The 19,475-nt window shown below is 38.3% G+C and overlaps 1 protein-coding gene and 1 long non-coding RNA gene across 6 annotated transcripts in view; both read left to right on the top strand.

Moving 5' to 3' along the window:
* MARK1 (microtubule affinity regulating kinase 1) overlaps positions 1 to 19,475 on the top strand; it is a 129,350-nt gene that overhangs the window by 37,137 nt on the left and 72,738 nt on the right. The gene's annotated exons all lie outside the window — the stretch shown is intronic.
* LOC145506698 (uncharacterized) lies at positions 3,524 to 19,012 on the top strand. The gene is made up of 2 exons (XR_014054189.1): positions 3,524 to 7,746; positions 17,575 to 19,012. It is a non-coding gene; the product is annotated as an uncharacterized LOC145506698 (long non-coding RNA).

The following is a 19,475-nucleotide window of genomic DNA, read 5'->3' as shown; positions in this document are numbered from 1 at the left end:
CACATGCTAGTCCACAAAGCATATCTCAACAGATTTAAGAGAAATATGTTATATTTCTCAACAAATGTAAGAAATTACAATAAGCAAAGAATTTCAGGTTTATCAATATAAACATGGACTGTAACACTAACAAAGGGTAATTGTTTTAGGATGCTGGGAAGAAATGAACAAAAATGCTAGATAAGAATAACATGAAGAATGACAGAGGAATCACTGGAGTGAAAACTTCTGAGACCTTGGTTTACTGGGGAGGAGGATGTAAAATGGATTATTTAAAAATTTAAGGTGTATTGTGCATTTTAAATTTTAAATAAAAGAAATGGAATGTATACTAGCTTGTAGTGGGAAGGAAAATTAAACTAAGTCCAGTAGAAGGAAGAAAAAGAAAAAGAATAATCACAGGATAGATATAAGGGGATTAGATTCCCTATTTAAAAAAAAAGATTTTTCTCTTCTTGTATAAAAAGTAATAAAATCTAACTCCAGCAATTAAAAAGTGAAAAATTTTAATGTGAATGAAATGTTGAAAAAGGTAATTAAACTGGCATATTAAGATTAATATTAGATTAACCTCATGGCTCAAATGGTAAATAATCCACCTACAATGAAGGAGACCCGGATTTGATCTCTGGGTCAGGAAGATCCCCTGGAGAAGGGAATGGCTACCCACTCCAGTATTCTTGCCTGGAGAATTCCATGGACAGAGAAGCCTGACAGGATACAGCTCATGGGGTCTCAAGAGTCCAACATGACATAGTGACTGAGCATGCCTGCATGAACATAGGCTGCTCTCAACTGGAAGCGATATTGGCTTCTCTGTTAAGAATAGTGAGTAAATAATAAAATAAGTAAAATTAAAAAATAAAGATAAGGAATATTGGAACAAGTAAAATAAGTTTTATTTGGAGGACATGTACAGAATGTATATTCAAAACAGAATATGCTGTTTTTGAACGTATGTAGAATAGTTCAGCTAAAGTACAGTTAAGATGTAAATTTGCTGCTCTGAATACACATAATAGAAAACAAGCGACTAAGAATTACTTAGAAAAAAAAAAACCCATATAAGTTGAATTTTACAACTTAAATTTAACAGGTACACATAGGGAACATAGAAGGAAGAAAATAATGAAAATTAGAGCAGGTGATAAAGAAATGGAAAAACAAAAAACGTCAGTGACATCAAAAGCTGGTTCTTTGAAAAGATGAATAAAATATGTTTAGGATGGGGCTGTGGTACATGAGAAGAGGAGCAAAGGGCACTTACAGTGCTGAAGTAACTGTTAGTAGGTTAGGCAGAAAATTTGGAGAGAGTTGTGTTGCAGAAGCCAAGAGAATAAAGAAAGAGCAGGCAGCTGTGTCAAGTGCATCTGTTGGGTTTTTCCACATAGAAGTGACTGGTACCCTTGACAAAACTAGTCCCAATGAAATGGTGGAGACAATTCTGCTTGGAGTGGGTTGAATCAAAGATTGGGAAGTGACAGCAGTAATTTACCAGCAGTCACAAAAGCTTCTTTTGATAACTATTTTTATGTGTAGAGAGGGCTTCCTTGGTGGCTCAGATAGTAAAGAGCCTGCCTGTAATGCAGGATATCTGGGTTTGATCCCTGGGTCACGAAGATCCCCGGGAGAAGGGAATGACTACCCACTCTAGTATTCTTGATGGAGAATTCCATGGACAGAAGAGCCTGATGGCTACAGTCCATGGGATCGCAAAGAGTCAGACACAACTGAACGACTTAACATTTTTATGTACAGGAAGTAGAGTTAGAAGGGGCATATAGTTACAGGACAATTTCCTCTTTTAAAATGAGATACAGGAGTATGTTTATGTGATATTGGACAGTCCGTTTGAAAACTGATGACTCAGGCCAACAAGAGTAAGTTTAGGAACAAAACCCCTGAAAAGATAAGGGTAAATGGGATCCGTAGTATGGAAGATGAGTTGGTTTTCTGGTAACAGAAAGGACATTTCATAAAGGTTGTGAATAGGTCGTAGTTTTGATATGGGTAAAACACTGAGTAGCTCTCTAATTGTTTCCATATTATTAATGAACTATAAAACAAAACATCTTTTGACAAGTGGGGATATAAGAGGAGGGAGGAGAAAGTGTGAAATGGGGATTTTAAAGGGTAAAATGAATGTTCTCAAAGTATAAAGGATTGTCAGATGATGTTGAGCCCTCATGTGGGATTTGTGGCCAAAAATGTAAGTGAATTGGGTACCCCACTTGAAAATGTGTCTCTTAATGATGTTGAACGACATTGAGTGGGTATTGAGTTGGAGCATGATTGGGTTTCACAGTAATGAGGGTTTGCCATGCAAATGTGAGAGAGTGACTGAAAAGCCAGGGAGTTGAGGAATTTTATAAAGGAGCAGTTACAGTAGAGAATCATAGCATATTTCCTGGGTGAGGAGATACATGAAGACATGACCGGGGTGTATGGTGGTGAATGAGGAAGGGTCAGTGGATTAGAGAATTTGAGGTGGAAGAAAACTTTGAATAGTCCAGTGCAAGACTATTTGAATATTCTGGGACAAGAGCTAATTATTTCAAATCAATGCTCTAAATGCTCTCAACATGTCTATGACAAGACTTACTTAGGATACACGAAAAATTTAAAAGTCACAAAGTCAAGACTATAGTTTGATTATAGTGTTTATATCAGTGCATCATAAGATTTAAGAATTTTCTGGGAAGGTCCATACCATTCCACTCTTAGACACATAAATGATGAGGAAAATTGTGTTTATACTGTCTATAAATTGTTTATAAATTGAGTTATAATTTATATCTGCTCAAATAGTATAGGCAATGTTGTTGTTCAGTCGCTAAATTGTGTCCAACTCTTTGCAACCCAATGAATTGCAGCATGCCAGGTTTCCTTGTCCTTCACTATCTCCCAGAGTCTACTGAAACTCATGTCAGTTGAGTTCGTGATGTTTTCTAACAATCTCATCCTCTGCCACCCTCTTCTCCTTTTGGCTTCAATCTTTCCCAGCATCAGGGTATTTTCCAGTGAGTCTGCTCTTCACTTCAAGTGGCCAAAGTATTGGAGCTTCAACTTTAGCATCAGTCCTTCCAATGAATATTCAGGCTTGATTTCCTTTAGGATTGACTGGTTTGATCTCCTTGCAGTTCAAGGGACTCTCAAAAGAGTCTTCTCTAGCACCACAGTTCGAAAGCATCAATTCTTTGGCACTCAACCTTCTTTTTGGTTCAACTCTCACATCCATACATGACTACTGGAAAAACCATAGCTTTGACTGTACAGACCTTTGTCAGCAAAGTGATGTCTTTGCTTTTTAATCTGTTGTCTAGGTTTATCATAGCTTTCCTTTCAAGGAGCAAGCATGTTTCAGTTTCATGGCTAAAGTCACCATCTGCAGTGATTTTCCATTTTTTCCCCCTCTATTTGCCCTAAAAATATAGAAGGTATGCGCCGTGTGTGCCAAGCTGCTTCATTTGTGTCCGGCTCTTTGTGACTCTATGGACTGTAGCCCACCAGGCTCCTCTGTCCATGGGATTCTCCAGGCAAGAATACTATAGTGGGTTGCCATTCTCTTTTCCATGGGATCATCCTGACCCAGGGATGGAACCCATATCTCTTAGGTCTCTTGCCTTGGCAGTGGGTTGGTTCTTTACCATTAGTGTCACCTGGAAAATCCCTATACAAACTATAGACAATAGCTGTGGACAAATGGTTAAAGAAAAGTGGGCTTGAGTGAGTGAAGAGACAGTGTGTTAATGAATAAAAGATCCAGTATTCTGCATTTGGAGTTTGGCCAGGCATCTGTTAATTGTGTTCTGTTTATTTCTAGATGTTCTAGATTTCAGAATTTCACTGATCAAGTTTTTTTTAAATAAGCAAAAATCAGAACCTTTTTATTTGTCAAGTAAATGGGAAAAAACTCACCATGGGTTACCAACAGAATTACTTAAAAGAAAGGACAGCTAACCATAAATGAGTGGAAGGACAGAGCCTCAAAATAGAGAATAGTCCTTTTAAGAGAGAGCGTTTGGCAGTCTTACACCGACAATGTATATTCATTCACATACATACACAAATATACAGTCCTTAGTTTGCTGAGGATCTATGTAAACTTACATCTGTTGGGGAGTATTTCAGCAACACCTGCCTTGCTCATTTGAGGACCTTGGCAGTAACCTAGTTTGTTTCTTGGTGATATTGTTATCAACAAAAACGGTAGCTAAGGGAGTATTTTAGCATAATGAATTAAGGAATTTGAAGTTCCACATTAGAATCATCTGATGATTTCTATTAAACGGTTGGGACCTTTACAGACTCCCACTTTGCCCAATCCAATTACTTTCTGCACAAATCCTCATCTCCTCCTCATCCTGCATTTAAGCAGGCCAGAGACAGGCGTAAAACTAAGACACAAACCTCTTGACTGAGTAGGACTGTCTTTCATTGCTGTATCTACGGAATGCAGATCATAGCATATTGCTCAATAAATGTCTGAGATGAACTTCGGTGAAGTAATCTAATCTACCCCAAGGGCAACATCTAATAGTGGAAGGAAAAAGTCCTTTCAAGCTATAAATTAGTATAATTCTTGGTTTTGTTGAATAGTAAATAAGATCTGCAAAGACTGTGAAGAAAATTATTTCAAGATATAACACCGAAGCCTGAATTATTTACCTGAATTCATTACCTAGATAATACTGGCTGCCATTTATTGATTACTTACAATGTACATCTCCCTATGTTGTGTGTTATTCGTCCATTGACTCAACAAATATTTATCAAATTCCTACTTGTGGGTATTGTGCACTGCTTCTAGGCACTAGGAATGTGGAAGTAAGACAGACAAGAATTTTTTTTACTTTTAATGGGGAGGTCCTATGAAAACAAGTAACTTTTAAAATAATTTTAGATAGTATTAAGTGATATGAAGGTAATAGTGGAGAGTTAAAGAATGGCAAGAAACTGGTGGGAGAATCTCAGACATGGTGGTTGGAGGAGGCCCATAGTGCTGGTGGGAGATGGTTGAACATAGCGCTTTAAAACAGGTCCTGTTATCACCCTGTTTCCCAGGGCAAGTTACTTGCCCAAGGTCGCACAGCTGTTAAGTCCCAGGGCCAAGATTCAAGCCAGGAAGCCCCACTCCAGACCCATTTCCCTTAATCACTATGCTAGAGTTTGTGGGCCTGAATTATCAATCATATTTTCCATGGAAATGTTTTCTTTGAACTCAGCCATTTTTTGCTTTAAAAACTGATAACCCTCTTTCTCCAGACTTACTGCCCTTCTCCTTCACGCACTGGCTTCCTTTGGGCCATTTCATTGTAAATCAGCACTTTTATTTGAGGACAGTTGTAGAAAAGAGAAGGGTGGCCAAGTGAAAATGGATTACATGCTTATTCATTAAAAACATTAGTTTGCTGAGGGACAGAGTAGAAACTATTGCATTAAATGGCTTTTAAGTAGCCTATGGATTTAATTTCTCTCTGTTCTCTGTAATTTTCATTTAATACAAGTGCTTTAGAGTCTTTTGGTTTATGATTCTTTGGCCTATAACAACTTTATGTGGCGTAGAGTTGAAACTCTGTTTAACTGAAGGCTATGTGTAATCTAACGAGGATCAGAGACTGCATGGAGGAAGCCCAGTCTCAGGTCTTACATTCTTGGATGTTTGCTTGTTCATTTCGCACATGAGAGTAGGCGAGGTATCTTGTACAAGATATTTTGCTGGATGAGAGAGAAGCCTATCAGCATCTCCTTGGAGATGTACAATTATTTATTTAATTATAGTGATAATTGCTAGAAAGGAGAAAGACCAGATGTATATGCAAATTATTTCCTATATATATTTTCTGAATAGGTCTCATGTGGTACAGGAGGGATGAAAGAAGATTTACTGTATTACAGCTCAGGTGGCCCGAGAGTAACTGTCTGATCCTGGGAAACAGCTTTAGTGGGTAGAAAAATGGTACCCTCTGTATACCTGTTATTAATTAATTAATGTATCGTATCAAAACTGTTTGTATTAGTTTTTCCTACTAACTTCTTATATTTAGAGTCATTTCTTATAATCATGGGGGCTTCCCAGATGGGTCAGTGGTAAAGAATCTGCCTGCCACGCAGGAGACCTGGGTTCGATTCCTGGGTTGGGAAGATCCCCTGGAGAAGGGACTGGCAACCCACTCCAGTAGTCTGGCCTGGAGTATTCCACGGACTGTATGGGGTCGCAAAGAGTTGGATACTACTGAGCGACTTCCACTTCACTTCACTTATAGTCATGTTCCTTCAGCAGTTGTAGGTTCTCAGTTAATGTTCGTTAAACTAAACAATGTAATGTTGTGGTTTACAGATTTCATCCTGTCATACTATTTTTTCATCTTGAAGTCATACTATTTTTTTCATTTTTAAGAAAGTTTATTCAAATTCTAAAGGGGGAATCCTCCAAAATAGTTTCTTTATTTTCTTTATTCTCATTCTCTTCTTTACAAGATTACCTCTTCTCTTTTTTTCTCTTTCTGTATTTTTTGAGGGAGGAACATTTCTTATTATAATTTAGGCCACTAAAAAGCTACCTATTTTATGTAAAAGGATATAAAATTCCAAGTGTGTACCATTCTACTTTTATATCTCAGTAAGACATTGTTTACAGTAGTTCTTGAATAGAACAGTAGATGTGACAAATGACTGGCATTTAAAGGGGAAATTAAATTACTGCATTTTAATCACATCCATCAGATATTTTCCCATTCCTCTCTAACTGAGCATTTAAACTGTAAAATAGATGATCAGGTTTCTTAGCCATGACCATCACATGGAGCCTGTGAGTGTCTTTGATTAGCTAATGACTGATTTCCGGTGGTGCCACAATAGTGAAGTTATTCTGGGAGCCACCAAAATTCTGATGATGAAGATGAGAGTGCTGCTTTGACACCCTCTTTGGTAAACTGGTCCATGATTTCAATTTGTTGACGTTTTCCTCAGGGTTTTGGAGGTATAGAAGGAAATGCTGAAAGATGAAAGTGTGCTTTTACTTGCATTATTCTGTGAGGGCTGAGTACACGGGGACACCTTGGTCTTGTGTCTACTGCAAAGAGGGGCATTTGGAGCAACAAAATATACTGGGAATGGGTGGAGGGAAGGCCTCCCCAGCCCAGAAGCTCTGGACAAGGAAACTGCCCAGGTCTTGGTGGCCAGTGAGCAGTACAAATGGGATTTCTTCTTGTCCACGCCCTTAAGAATTCCCATTCTTTGCTCTCTTCCTCTCTCTGTTTTGTTTTTAACTATTGGCAAGACTGGACAACCATAGGCCTCTGGCAGCAGCAAAGCCTGCCCTGCAGATGAATGAGAGCTGATAAAGACGTGTGTTCCCTGTAAGTGCTCACCTCTGAAAGTGTTCAGAAGGACTGCTTTTGCTATTTTCAGATACAGTTAATGTTGGGATAGGAGGAACATTTAGGGAGGTAACTTGGCCTTCTAGTGAAGAGCATAGGCTTTAGTGTAAGCTGGACCTGGCCTTGACTCCTACAGCTGCCATTCACTAGGTGTATGGCCCACTGTTAGTTGTTTTGCTTGCTAGTTTCTAGTTTCTTATCTAGAAAGTGGGTAATGTAATCCACTTCTCAAGTTTACCCTAAGGATTAAATAAAATCATGTCTAATTAAGCACCCATCACAGAGGACATGATCAATATTGAATAAATGATGGCTACTGTTCCTATTAGGGATTATGGGTAGGTGCCGATGTATTCTGGTCATAGTAGAGTTAGGACAAAACGAGCGAGGAGCAGTCAGAGGAGAGAACCACAATTGAAAACATAAATATAAGCTGTTTATTCTTCATTGGTCTGTTAATGGATAATCTTGAGCACACCATTTCACGATAGCTCTAACCACTAGCATTTTCTAGTCTGGATCTTCATCTGTACACTAAACCACTTGTGCTAAAAACTGTTACTGATCAAGCACATTACTCCTTGCAACCCATTGCTGCTGCTGCTGCTAAGTCGCTTCAGTAGTGTCTGACTCTGTGCAACCTTGTAGACGGCAGCCCACCAGGCTCCCCCCGTCCCTGGGATTCTCCAGGCAAGAACACTGGAGTGGGTTGCCATTTCCTTCTCCAGTGCATGAAAGGGAAAAGTGAAAGTGAAGTCGCTCAATCGTGTCCGACTTTTAGCGACCCCATGGACTGAAGCCCGCCAGTCTTCTCCGTCCCTGGGATTCTCCAGGCAAGAATACTGGAGTGGGTTGCCATTTCCTTCTCCAATGTGTAAATGCATGCTAAGTCTCTTCAGTCGTGTCTGACTCTATGTGACCCTATGGACAGCAGCCCACCAGGCTCCTCTGTCCACAGGATTCTCTAGGCAAGAATACTGGAGTGGGTTGCCATTTCCTTCTCCAGCAACCCATTGCTAGGGATTTATTTTATTTTATTTTGAAAGAGGAAGTAATGCGAGTGATATATTGATAAATAAACTGTGCTTGCCATGCTCAGTAAATATGATTTTTAGTTTGATGTATTCAGCTTGTTTGTTTTTGCTTTGTTGCCTTTGTTTTTGATACCAGATCCTAAAATTGAGGATAAAAACATCAACATGTAGGAAGTATTCAGTTACTGTTTGGTGAATATTCAGGCAGAATTTACCTTGCTTGTCGCTGATAGAAACTGACTTACTCAATAGTCTTTTTACTTGATTTAAATATTTTTTATGACAGGTGATGCATTCAAATAGGTGAAAATTTTTAAAAGTTCAAAAAAATATACCTTTTCCTAGTCTAGTCCCTCATCATAAGTTTTTTCCAGAGATATTTTATTAATATGAGCAAATATAGATCTCCCACCAGGCTTTACACACAGGGGAGCCCTTGATTTATTTTAAGATTATATCCTGGAGGTTATCCCATATCACTACATAAAGGTCTGCTTTTAAAAATTGCTTAGTACTCTGTGTCTGACTCTTTGTGACTGAACTGAACTGAACTACTATATGGATATGTTTAACCATGTTTCCTACTGATGGCTATTTAAGTTGTTTCTGGCCTTTTGCTATTATAAATGTTATGTTGCAGTGAGTAAGTCTGTCTTACAAATGTCACTTCACATTTCTCACATTTGGGAGTTTATTTGTACGCTAAGTTCTTTTGAGTAGAGTAGAGTTGCTACCTCATAGAGGAAGTTTGTAAGAAGCCTCTAACAGGCCATAATAAATATTTGTGCTTTACCTGAGAGGGAAGGAAGGATAGTTAGGGTAGGCTCTTGTTGTAAAGTAAGCCTTTCAACATTGAATGCTTCTTTAGGCCTCTTCAGAAACCTGAATAGCTGCCTAAAAGCTAGAATTGTTACTCTAGTGTTTCCTCCTATTTTAAAACAACTTTTATAAAGACTATATTTTTTGATATCAGAAACACTGAAAGATATTTGTTCCATTTTGGTATATGACTAGGTCATTACAGTATGTTCCAGTATGTATTATATACCAGACACCATGTAAAATGCTTTGTTTCATGTAATTCTCATTAAAAATCCTTTGAGATATAGGTAATACTGCCATTTTATAGACGAGTGAGCTGAGGCTTAGTGAAGTAACTTCCCAAAGGTCACAGAGCTGTTAAGTGGTATAGACACTTAGATCCTAGGTCTGTCTAGTTTTGAAGCTTATCTTCTTAATGCCCACATGACTCCTGCTTTCTCTCAGTTTGTATTTACCTAGTGTTTTGGTGTCAGTGGCACCCCATTCCAGTACTCTTGCCTGGAAAATCCCATGGACGGAGGAGCCTGGTAGGCTGCAGACCATGGGGTCGCTAAGAGTCGGAAACGACTGAGCGACTTCACTTTCCCTTTTCACTTTCATACATTGGAGAAGGAAATGGCAACCCACTCCACTGTTCTTGCCTGGAGAATCCCAGGGACGGGGGAGCCTGGTGGGCTACAGTCCATGGATTCACAAAGAGTCGGACACGATTGAGTGACTAACATTCCCCCGTTGTAAAAGTCCTTCTTTTGAACAGTTAATTTTAAATAACCCACTTGTGCTCCAATAATATGATAAATTTAGCTTTGTTAAATTATTTTATTTGAACCTTTTTAGTACTGCTTGATGTTGTATATCATTAGGCACTTTAGATACAATAGCGAACAAACTAGACAAGTACCTCTCTCCTTATATTGGGCGGGGGTGGGGGGTGCAGTGTGGAGGGAAAGCTAATGCATTAATAAGTAAGTTACAGCAGGGGAGATGTGGTATCAGGTAGATCAGAATGAGCCTCACTGAGAGGGTGAGATTTGGGGAAAGATTGCTAAGGAAGTTAACCAGACAGGTGTCTGAGAGAGGAATGTTCTGGGCAAAGGGAATAGCCAGACCAAAGATCATCCTATATAGGTGTGCCCCCCATGCTTGAGGAGCAGCTGTGAGCCCACATTGGCTGAGCAAGGGGAGTGGAAAAGGGGGTGGTGGTAGCAAGTGAATTCAGAGAGGAAATAGGGGGCCAGAATTTGTTGGGCCGTTATAAGGACTTGGAGTTTTACTCTGAGTAGAATAGGGTAAATTTAGAAACAGAATGACCTCTTACAAAGCTAATGCAGTAATCTAGGTAGCTTCAGACTTGAGTGGTTGCAGTTGGGATAGTGGGAGTAGCTGGATTCTGAATATATTTTAACGTAGAACCAATAGGATTTCCTGACAGAGCGAATGTAGGATGGGGGGGTGCTGGCCAGGGTTGGAAGGGGCCGAGTTAAGGATGAGCCTAGAGTTTTGGGTCTGAGCACCTGAAAGGGTGGATTTGTCTTCACTGAGATGGAGAAGGCTGTGTTGGGGCAGGTTTTGTATTGGGCATGGAGATCAATTTGGGACAAGCTGAGGCTGCGATACCAATAAACATCTATATGGATACGTCGAGGTGGCAGTCTAGAGTTGGGAGAGATCAATGGAGATAGAAATTTAGGAGCTGTCTGCATATACAAGTTATTTCAAGCTATGAGGCTGAATAGGATCACCAAAGGAGTTAGTATAGTGTGGACAGAGAAGACAGGAATACCAAGATCTGAATTCCTGGAGCTTTCAGTAATAGAAAGTGGAGGAGAAGGGAAGCAAACAGCAAACTCTGAAAAGGTGCAGTCAGGCGGGAGGAATATGTGAAAGCCAAGTAAAGAAGGAACTTAAGGGGGAAGAAAGGAGGGATCAACTCGTTCAAGAGATGTGTGTGAGTCAAGTAAGATATTTTCTCTCTGTTCTGGTCTCTGGTTTTCATCTCATTCCCCCTCCCCTCTTCACTGAATTTTTCTTGCGTGAGAGGTGGTCTAGGATAGTGGTTAAGAACTCTCAGCTCTGCTGTGTAATAGACAGCTGAGCAACACTGGGAGCTCGATCAGACTGGCTCCTGTGTCCTTTTGACACAACTTCATTTTAATAATTGCCAGCTTTCTTGCTTCTGGCACAAGATGTCCCGGGTTTATCTTGTAAATCTCCTGCCGCCCCACCCAGACCTGGAATCAGCCAATTTTTTTTTAATGAGGGTGCCATTGTAACTCGGTTATCTGTGTTTCTAGGCCTTTTTTGTGGCTAAAGTCAGGAAGTAGGCATTTTGTTAAAGTAAAAAAAGCATGAGTTCACACTGATATTAGCACTTCAGATTTAATATCACATGATTTTACATTGATTTTATGATGGCATTTTTAAATAGCATGAATATGTAATTACTTACTTGCTTTATATATGTATATGTTCATATATAAAATATAGTTTCCAAAAAAATCACTATTGATCAGACTACTAAATGGCATTCAACTGTTCTTTGCCTAAAGATATTATTCCACTAAGAACATAGTCAAAACAGAGTTCTAAAGTCCTTAAAATAATGTTTTTCATTTTGTTTGTTTTACCAGTTTGACATATAGTTAAGTTCATTTGTTTTGTTTTAAATATTTCAAGATTACTTTTTACTTTTAGTTTTGATTTTGTTTGTCCAGTGTTTAAAATATTCACATGGTTTCTAAATTGAAGCTGTGTAACAAGGTACATTCAGCACCGTCTTTCTTCCTCTCCTTCTTGTTCCCTCCCTTCCCTATAGGTAACCATTTTCATTAATTTTCAGTTTATCTTAGTGTTCTTTTGGAAATATAAGCAAATGTGTATATATGTTGTAGAGAAGGTTTAATTAAAGTGTTTGGTTGTTTGTTTTTTTTTCCTTTCCTGTGTCCTAGAGTAATTCTTCATGATTTCTTCATAGTTCTCCCCCACCTCCTGCCTTCCTCCAGTGTCTAAGCATAGGGACAGGGTGGGAATCTTTTACTTAATAGTTCATCCTCCAAATGGGGAATTTTATCTAAGCTTGCTATTTGCCCAAGAATGATGTATGTGGATTCTCCTTGACTTATTTCCCCTTTAGTGAAAGTAGGACTTGAGCTGACAGCTGTGTTTAAGTATACATGGGTTCATATTCTCTTTTCAGTTCTTAGTAGCTTGAGAGAAGTGATGAGTGGTAAGGGGATTGAGATTGTGGTGGAGGTTGGGGCAAGCGGGGTCAGGTAACCTCAGTTAAGGTGTATTTTTTTAGGACAGTTTTACTGAATTTAAAGGGTTTTAGAGTCGTATCTAACCTGTAAGGAATACTCCTTTGATTTTTGTCATTCTGTCCTGAATGAGCAGATTTACAACCCTTTTTGCTAGCGAGGAAGATGAGTTGGAGAAAGTTAGAATGATCTTACCACATGGTTTTTTTCAGTGTCAGCTACTGCACCTGCCATTTCTTTAGTAGTCTGCTTATGCATCTGATCGTCAGCCCTCCTAGTTTGAGATTATTAATAAGGCCCTTCTGAAACTATTCACTTAACCTTTTTTTAATCTAAAGTTTGAGAAATGGGGTTGTAGTTACATTATTATACTCTAACTTGGTTCTTTCATATTTTCTACCAAAGGGTTATAACAGAAGAAGTTATACAAATGTATTGTCACTTACCATTTGCCCCCGAAAGCTTTACTTCAAATTATAATTTTAAAAAATGTCTCTAACTACATTTATAGTTTATTGCACCTGAGTTTTGAATCCCAATAATGGAATTTGTTATTGGATTGAATTTAGGTAAGTTATTCAACCAGTTAACGTATGGTACCTAGTGGACATTCAGTAAATGCTGGTTCCCCCATCCCTGGCCCATTCTCTTAGATAAACTTTAAAAAATCATTTGTTTCATTATATTGAAAAGTTAATGTATTTACATAATATTATAAAATAACATTTCAAGTATTTTAAAAGATACATTAGAAAAAGAAAGTGGTCCCTCTGTTTGTTTTTCCTGATACCCTAGTTCCTACCTGAAATGAGAACTACTTACATTTAGGTCACGTGTGTAATCTCCTGGAGAGATTCTTTTCTTATCAAAGCATGGGGATGGTTGTACATGGGTACACACACACATATAAAAAAACATACCTACCATACATACATAACCAGTTCCCTGTTGATGAACATTGATGCTTGTTTTAGCTTTTGCTGTTACAGAAAGTGCTGCAGTACATTACTTTGTATGCTCTCATCTTTCTGACTCATTAGTGATCATGTGTATAGAATAAATTACTAGAAGTAAGATTTCTAGTCTAATTGTAGGAATTTCTTTGATAGGTATGACCAAGTTCCTTTACATAGAGTCTGTATTAGTTCTCATTCTGATCTGTGCTATGTGAGTATGTCTATTTCTACTATAGCTTTAGCAGCTAATGCTGTCAAATTCTAATCTGAGAAATGAGGAATAGTGTTTCATTGTAGCTTAACAAATTTGTATTTGACTTGTTATGATTGTTATATGAAAAATATTAATACATTCAAAAATGATGTATTTGTCCTTTCCATGAACTGTTTTTACCTATCCTTTGTTTATTTTCATTTTCTCTTTGAAATTTTTTTTAATGATTTTCCAAAGGTTTTAGTATTTAAAAAATGAACCATTTGCCTGCCACATGTTACAAGTATCTTCTTGGTTTATTGTTTCTCTTTTTACTTGGGTTTGAGGAGAGGTTGTTGTTTTTTTTTAATTTTACATTAATTTTTTATTGAGGTAATTTTGGTTTATAACATGTAAGTTTCATGTGTACAGTGTTATATATCTACTTCTGTATAGCATACATGTGCTCACCACTAAAAGTTTAGTTCCCATCTGTCACCATACAGTTGATCCCCTTTACCCACTTTCCCCTCTCCTTCCCATCCTTCCCCTCTGGTAACAACTACTCTGTTCTCTGTGTCTGTGTATTTGTTTTTGTTTGGTTCTGTTTGTTCATTTGTTTTATTTTTTATATTTCACATTTAAGTGAAAATCGTACTGTATTTATCTTTCAATTTCACGATACTCTCAAGATCCATCCATGTTGCCACAAATGGCAAGATTTCATTCTTTTCTATGACTGAATACTTATCCCACTGTATGTATGTATACCATAGTTTCTTTATCGTTCATCTACTGATGGACTCTTAGGGTGTTTCCATGTCTTGGCTCTTATAAATAATCCTGTTACAAACATGGGAGTGCACGTATCTTTTTGAGTTAATGTTTTGTTTCTTTGGATATATTCCCAGGAGTGGAACTGCTGGATCATGTAGTAGTTCTGTTTTTAATTTTTTTTAAAGGAATCTCCATGTTTTCCACAGTTGCTGCACCAGTTTACATCCCCACCAATAGTGCTCAAAGGTTCCCTTTTCTCCACATCCCTATCAATGCTTGCTATTTCTTGCCTTTTTGGTAATAGCCGTCCTGACAGACATGAGGTGATAGCTCATTGTGTTGATTTGCATTTTCCTAATAATTAGTGACTTTGACCATCTTTCCAAGTGCCTGTTGACAATCTGTATATCTTCTTTGGAAAACTGTTCGACTCCTCTGCCCATTTTTTAATGTGGTTGTTTTTGTGTTGTATGATTTCTTTGTATATTTTGGATATAACCCATTATTGAATATATTGTTTGCAGATATTTTCTCCTATTCATTAGGTTGTCTTGTTTTGTGGGTGGTTTCCTTTACTGTTCAGAAGCTTTTAGTTTGATGTAATCCTCATTTGTTTATTTTTGCTTTCGTTTTCCTTGCCTGAGGAGGTATATCTAGAAACATATTGCTAAGACCAGTGTCAAAGAACATACTGCCTATGTTTTCTTCTAGGAGTATTATGGTTTCAGGTCTTAAATTCAAGTCTTTAATCCATTTTGAGTTGATCTTTGTGTATAGTGTACAATAATGGCCTAGTTTCACTTTCTTTGCACGCGGCTCTCTGATTTTCCCAACACCACTATTGCAGAGACTGTCCTTTCTCTATGTTCTATGCTCCTTTGTCATAAATTGATTGTCCATATATGTGTGGGTTTACTTCTGGTTTCTCTTCTGTTACTTTGATCTGCATATCTCTTCTTCTGCCAACTCCAAGGTGTTTTGATTACTATGGCTTTGTAATATAGCGTGAGATCAGGCAGTGCAATACCTCCAACTTTGTTCTTTTTCTTAAGTTTGCTTTGGCTGTTTGGGGTCTTTTGAGGTTCCATATAGATTTTAGAACATTTCGTACTAGTTATGTGAAAAATGTCCTTGGAATTTTGATAGGAATTGCATTGAATCTGTAGATTGCTTTCACTAGCATAGGCATTTTAACAATGTTAATTCATCCAGTCTGCAAACGCAGAATATCTTTTTTTTTAGTAGTAGCTTTATTTATTTTTTCTTAATCTATAGATTTTACTTAAGTACAGTTGACTTATGGTCTTTGGGTGCCCAGCACGGTAAGTCAGTTACACACATACACGTATATTACTTTTGAAATGATTTTCCAATATAGGTTATCACAAGATATTGACTATAGTTCCCTGTGCTATACAGTAAACCTTTGTTGCTTGAGGCATATCTATTTTTTAATTAGGAATGTAGCATTCTATTCATACTAAGTCAAACAAGTGGAATCAAAATGTCATAAATTTTTTAGTTAGACAAAAAATTCATGTTTTCTAAAATATATATATTATACATATTATTTATGTATCTGTATGCAAAAGCATTTCTACTGCACTTGATAGGAGCTTGAGAAAACATTAAAAAAAAAAAAAGAAGAGATGGAGGAATTGTAAAACATAAACTAAGTGAAATGGGAGCACTGAATATGAAATGGAAAAAGTGAAGCTAACTAGATAGAAATAAAAGATCATCATATAGTCCAGTTGTTTTTAAACATAAATGGTCATTAGAAACAAATTTGAAGCTCCAGAGGAAAAAAGCAATACCTAAGCATTTGTATTTTTCAAAAAATTTCAAGATAATTCTGTTATGCATCTGGATTTTAAAAAGTGACTACAGATTTTTCTATTAAATTGTAGATTTGGTGATACAGAGTTCTATTATTTTTCTTCTGACTAGTTATGATACAATAGTATTAAGTGAGTAATACTTGCATAATCACGATAGTAATAGATGTTTATCAGTTTTCACAATCAATAGCCAGACAAAAAATAAAAGATAATTATAATTGCAAGCCATAATGGGAACATGATTAACCTAACAATATAAAATAATTATATACAGTTTGGTGGAGTGGTCAAGCAGAGTGATGTGGTAAGTGGAAGTGCATGCATGCACATGTTTTCATTTGGCCAGCCAGTCTATGTGTTTTGGTTGGTGGTAATCTGTTTACATTTAAGGTAATTATTGATATGTATGATCCTATTATCATTTTCTTACTTGTTTGGGGTTTATTTTCGGTAGGTCTTTTCCTTCTCCTATGTTTCCTGCCTAGAGAAGTTCCTTTAGTATTTGTCGTAAAGCTGGTTTGATGGTGCTGAATTTTCTTAACTTTCACCTGTCTGGAAAGCTTTTGTTTTCTCCATCAAATCTGAATGAGACTATTATTGCTGGATAGAGTATTCTTGGTTGAAGTTTCTTCCCTTTCATCCCTTAAAATGTATCATGCCATTCCCTTCTGGCTTGTAGTTTCTGTTGAGAAATCAGCTGATAGCCTGATAGGAGTTCCCTTGTATGTTATTTGTCATTTTTCCCTTGTTGCTTTCAGTATTTTGTCTTTAATTTTGGTCAGCTTGATGACTGTGTCTTGGTGTGTCCTCCTTGGGTTTATCCTCCTTGGAACTCTGTAATTCCTGGACTTGGGTGACTGTTTCCTTTCCCATGTTAGGGAAATTTGCAGCTATTACCTCTTCAAACATTTTTTTCCAGCCCTTTCTCTCTCTCTTCTCCTTCTGGGACCCTTATAATGAGAACGTTGTTGTGTTTAATGTTGTCCCAGAGGTCTCTTAGACTGTCTTCATTTCTTTTCATTCTTTTTTTATATTCTATTCTGTGGCAGTGGAGAAGGCAATGGCACCCCACTCCAGTACTCTTGCCTGGAAAATCCCATGGACGGAGGAGCCTGGTGGGCTGCAGTCCATGGGGTTGCTAGGAGTCGGACATGACTGAGCGACTTCACTTTCACTTTTCACTTTCATGCCTTGGAGAAGGAAATGGCAACCCACTCCAGTACTCTTGCCTGGAGAATCCCAGGGACGGGGGAGCCTGGTGGGCGGCCGTCTCTGGGGTCGCACAGAGTTGGACACGACTGAAGCGACTTAGTAGCAGCAGCAGCAGCATTCTGTGGCAGTGATTTCCACTATTCATTCTGTCCTCCAGGTCATTTATCTGTTCTTCTGCCTCAGTTATTCTGCTGTTGATTCCTTCTAGTGTATTATTCATCTCTGTTAGTTCTTTAGTTCTTGTAGGTCATTGGTAAACATTTCTTGCATCTTTTCCATTGTTTTCCTGAGATCCTGGATCATGTTCACTATCATTATTGTGAATTCTTTTTCTGGAAGGTAGCCTATCTCCACTTCATTTAGTTGTTTTTCTGGGGTTTTATCTTGTCCCTTCATCTGGGACATAACTTTCTGCTTTTTCATCCTGATTAACTTTCTGTAATGTGATTTTTGTTTTAACCTATGGGAATGTACTTCTTTTTGCTTCTTCTGTTTGCCCCCTGATAGATGAGGCTAAGAGGCTTGTGTAAGCTTACTTATGGAAGGGACTAGTGGTGGGAAAACTGGGTCTTGCTCTGGTGAGCCAGGCCTTGCTCAGTGAAGCTTTAATCCAATTATCTGCTGATGGGTGGGGTTGCACTCCCTCCCTGGGAGTTGTTTGGCCTGAGGTGACCCAGCCCTGGGCTCTACAGGCTCTATGGCAGGATTAATGGTGAGCTCCAAGAGGGTTTATGCCAGGGGGGACCTTCCCCACCTGCTGTTGCCAGTGTCCCAATCTCTGTAGTGAGACCCTGCTGACCCATGCCTCCATAGCAGGCTCCCCAGCACTAGCAGGTAGTTTTAATTCAGTGTCTGTGGGGTCACTGCTTCTATCCTCTGCGTCTTGGTGAGTGCAAGATTTTGTTTGTGCCCTCCAGGACCACTTGGTTTCCCTTGTGGCTCAGACAGTAAAGAATCTGCCTATAATGCAGGAGACCCAGGTTCAATCCCTGGGTCGGGAAGATCCCCTGGAGAGGAAATGGCAACCCACTGCAGTATTCTTGCCTGGAGAGTTCCATGGACAGAGGAGCCTGACAGGCTACAGTCCATGGGGTCGCAAAGGGTTGGACACAACTGAGCAACTAACACACACACAAAACCAGAGTTTTTCCAAGAGAATGCGCTGGTTGTAGCAAATACCCTCTTCCAACAACACAAGAAACAGCTCTACACGTGAACATCACCGAAATCAGATTGATTATATTTGCAGATGAATGTGGAAAAGCTCTATAGAGTAGCAAAAACAAGACCAGGAGCTCACTGTGGCTCAGATCATGAACTCCTTATCGTAAAATTCAGAATTAAATTGAAGAAAGTAGGGAAAACCACTGGTGCATTCTGGTATAACCTATATCAGATCCTTTACGATTGATTACACAGTAGAAATGATAAATAGACTCAAGGGATTAGATCTGATAGAGTGCCTGAAGAACTAGGGACAGAGGTTCATAACACTGTATGGGAGGTGGTAATCAAAACCATTCCTAAGAAAAAAGAAATGCAAAAAGGCAAAATGGTTGTGTGAGGAAGCCTTACAAATAGCTGAGAAAAGAAGAGAAGCAGAAGGCAAAGGAGAAAAGGAAAGATATACCCATCTAAATGCAGAATTCCAAGAATAGCAAGGAGAGATAAAAAAAAAGCCTTCCTTAGTGAACAGTGCAAAGAAATAAAGGAAAACAATAGAATGGGAAAGACTAGAGGTCACTTCAAGAAAATTAGAGATACCAAGGAACATTTCATGCAAAGATGGGTACAATAAAGGACAGAAACCTTATGGACCTAACAGAAGCAGAAGATATTAAGAAGAGGTGACAAGAAAACACAGAAGAACCATACAAAAAAAAAATCTTAATGACCTAGATAACCAAGACCATGTGATCACTCCCCTAGAGCCAGACGTCCTGGAGCATGAAGTCAAATGGGCTTTAGGAAGTATCATTATGAACAAAGCAGTAGGGGTGA

The sequence above is a fragment of the Giraffa tippelskirchi genome, chromosome 5, assembly GCF_054371585.1.
Source record: "Giraffa tippelskirchi isolate mGirTip1 chromosome 5, T2T-mGirTip1v1.2.pri, whole genome shotgun sequence".
Lineage (NCBI taxonomy): Eukaryota > Metazoa > Chordata > Mammalia > Artiodactyla > Giraffidae > Giraffa > Giraffa tippelskirchi.
Note: the sequence above shows the minus strand (reverse complement) of the source record. Positions and strands in the feature narration are given on the sequence as shown.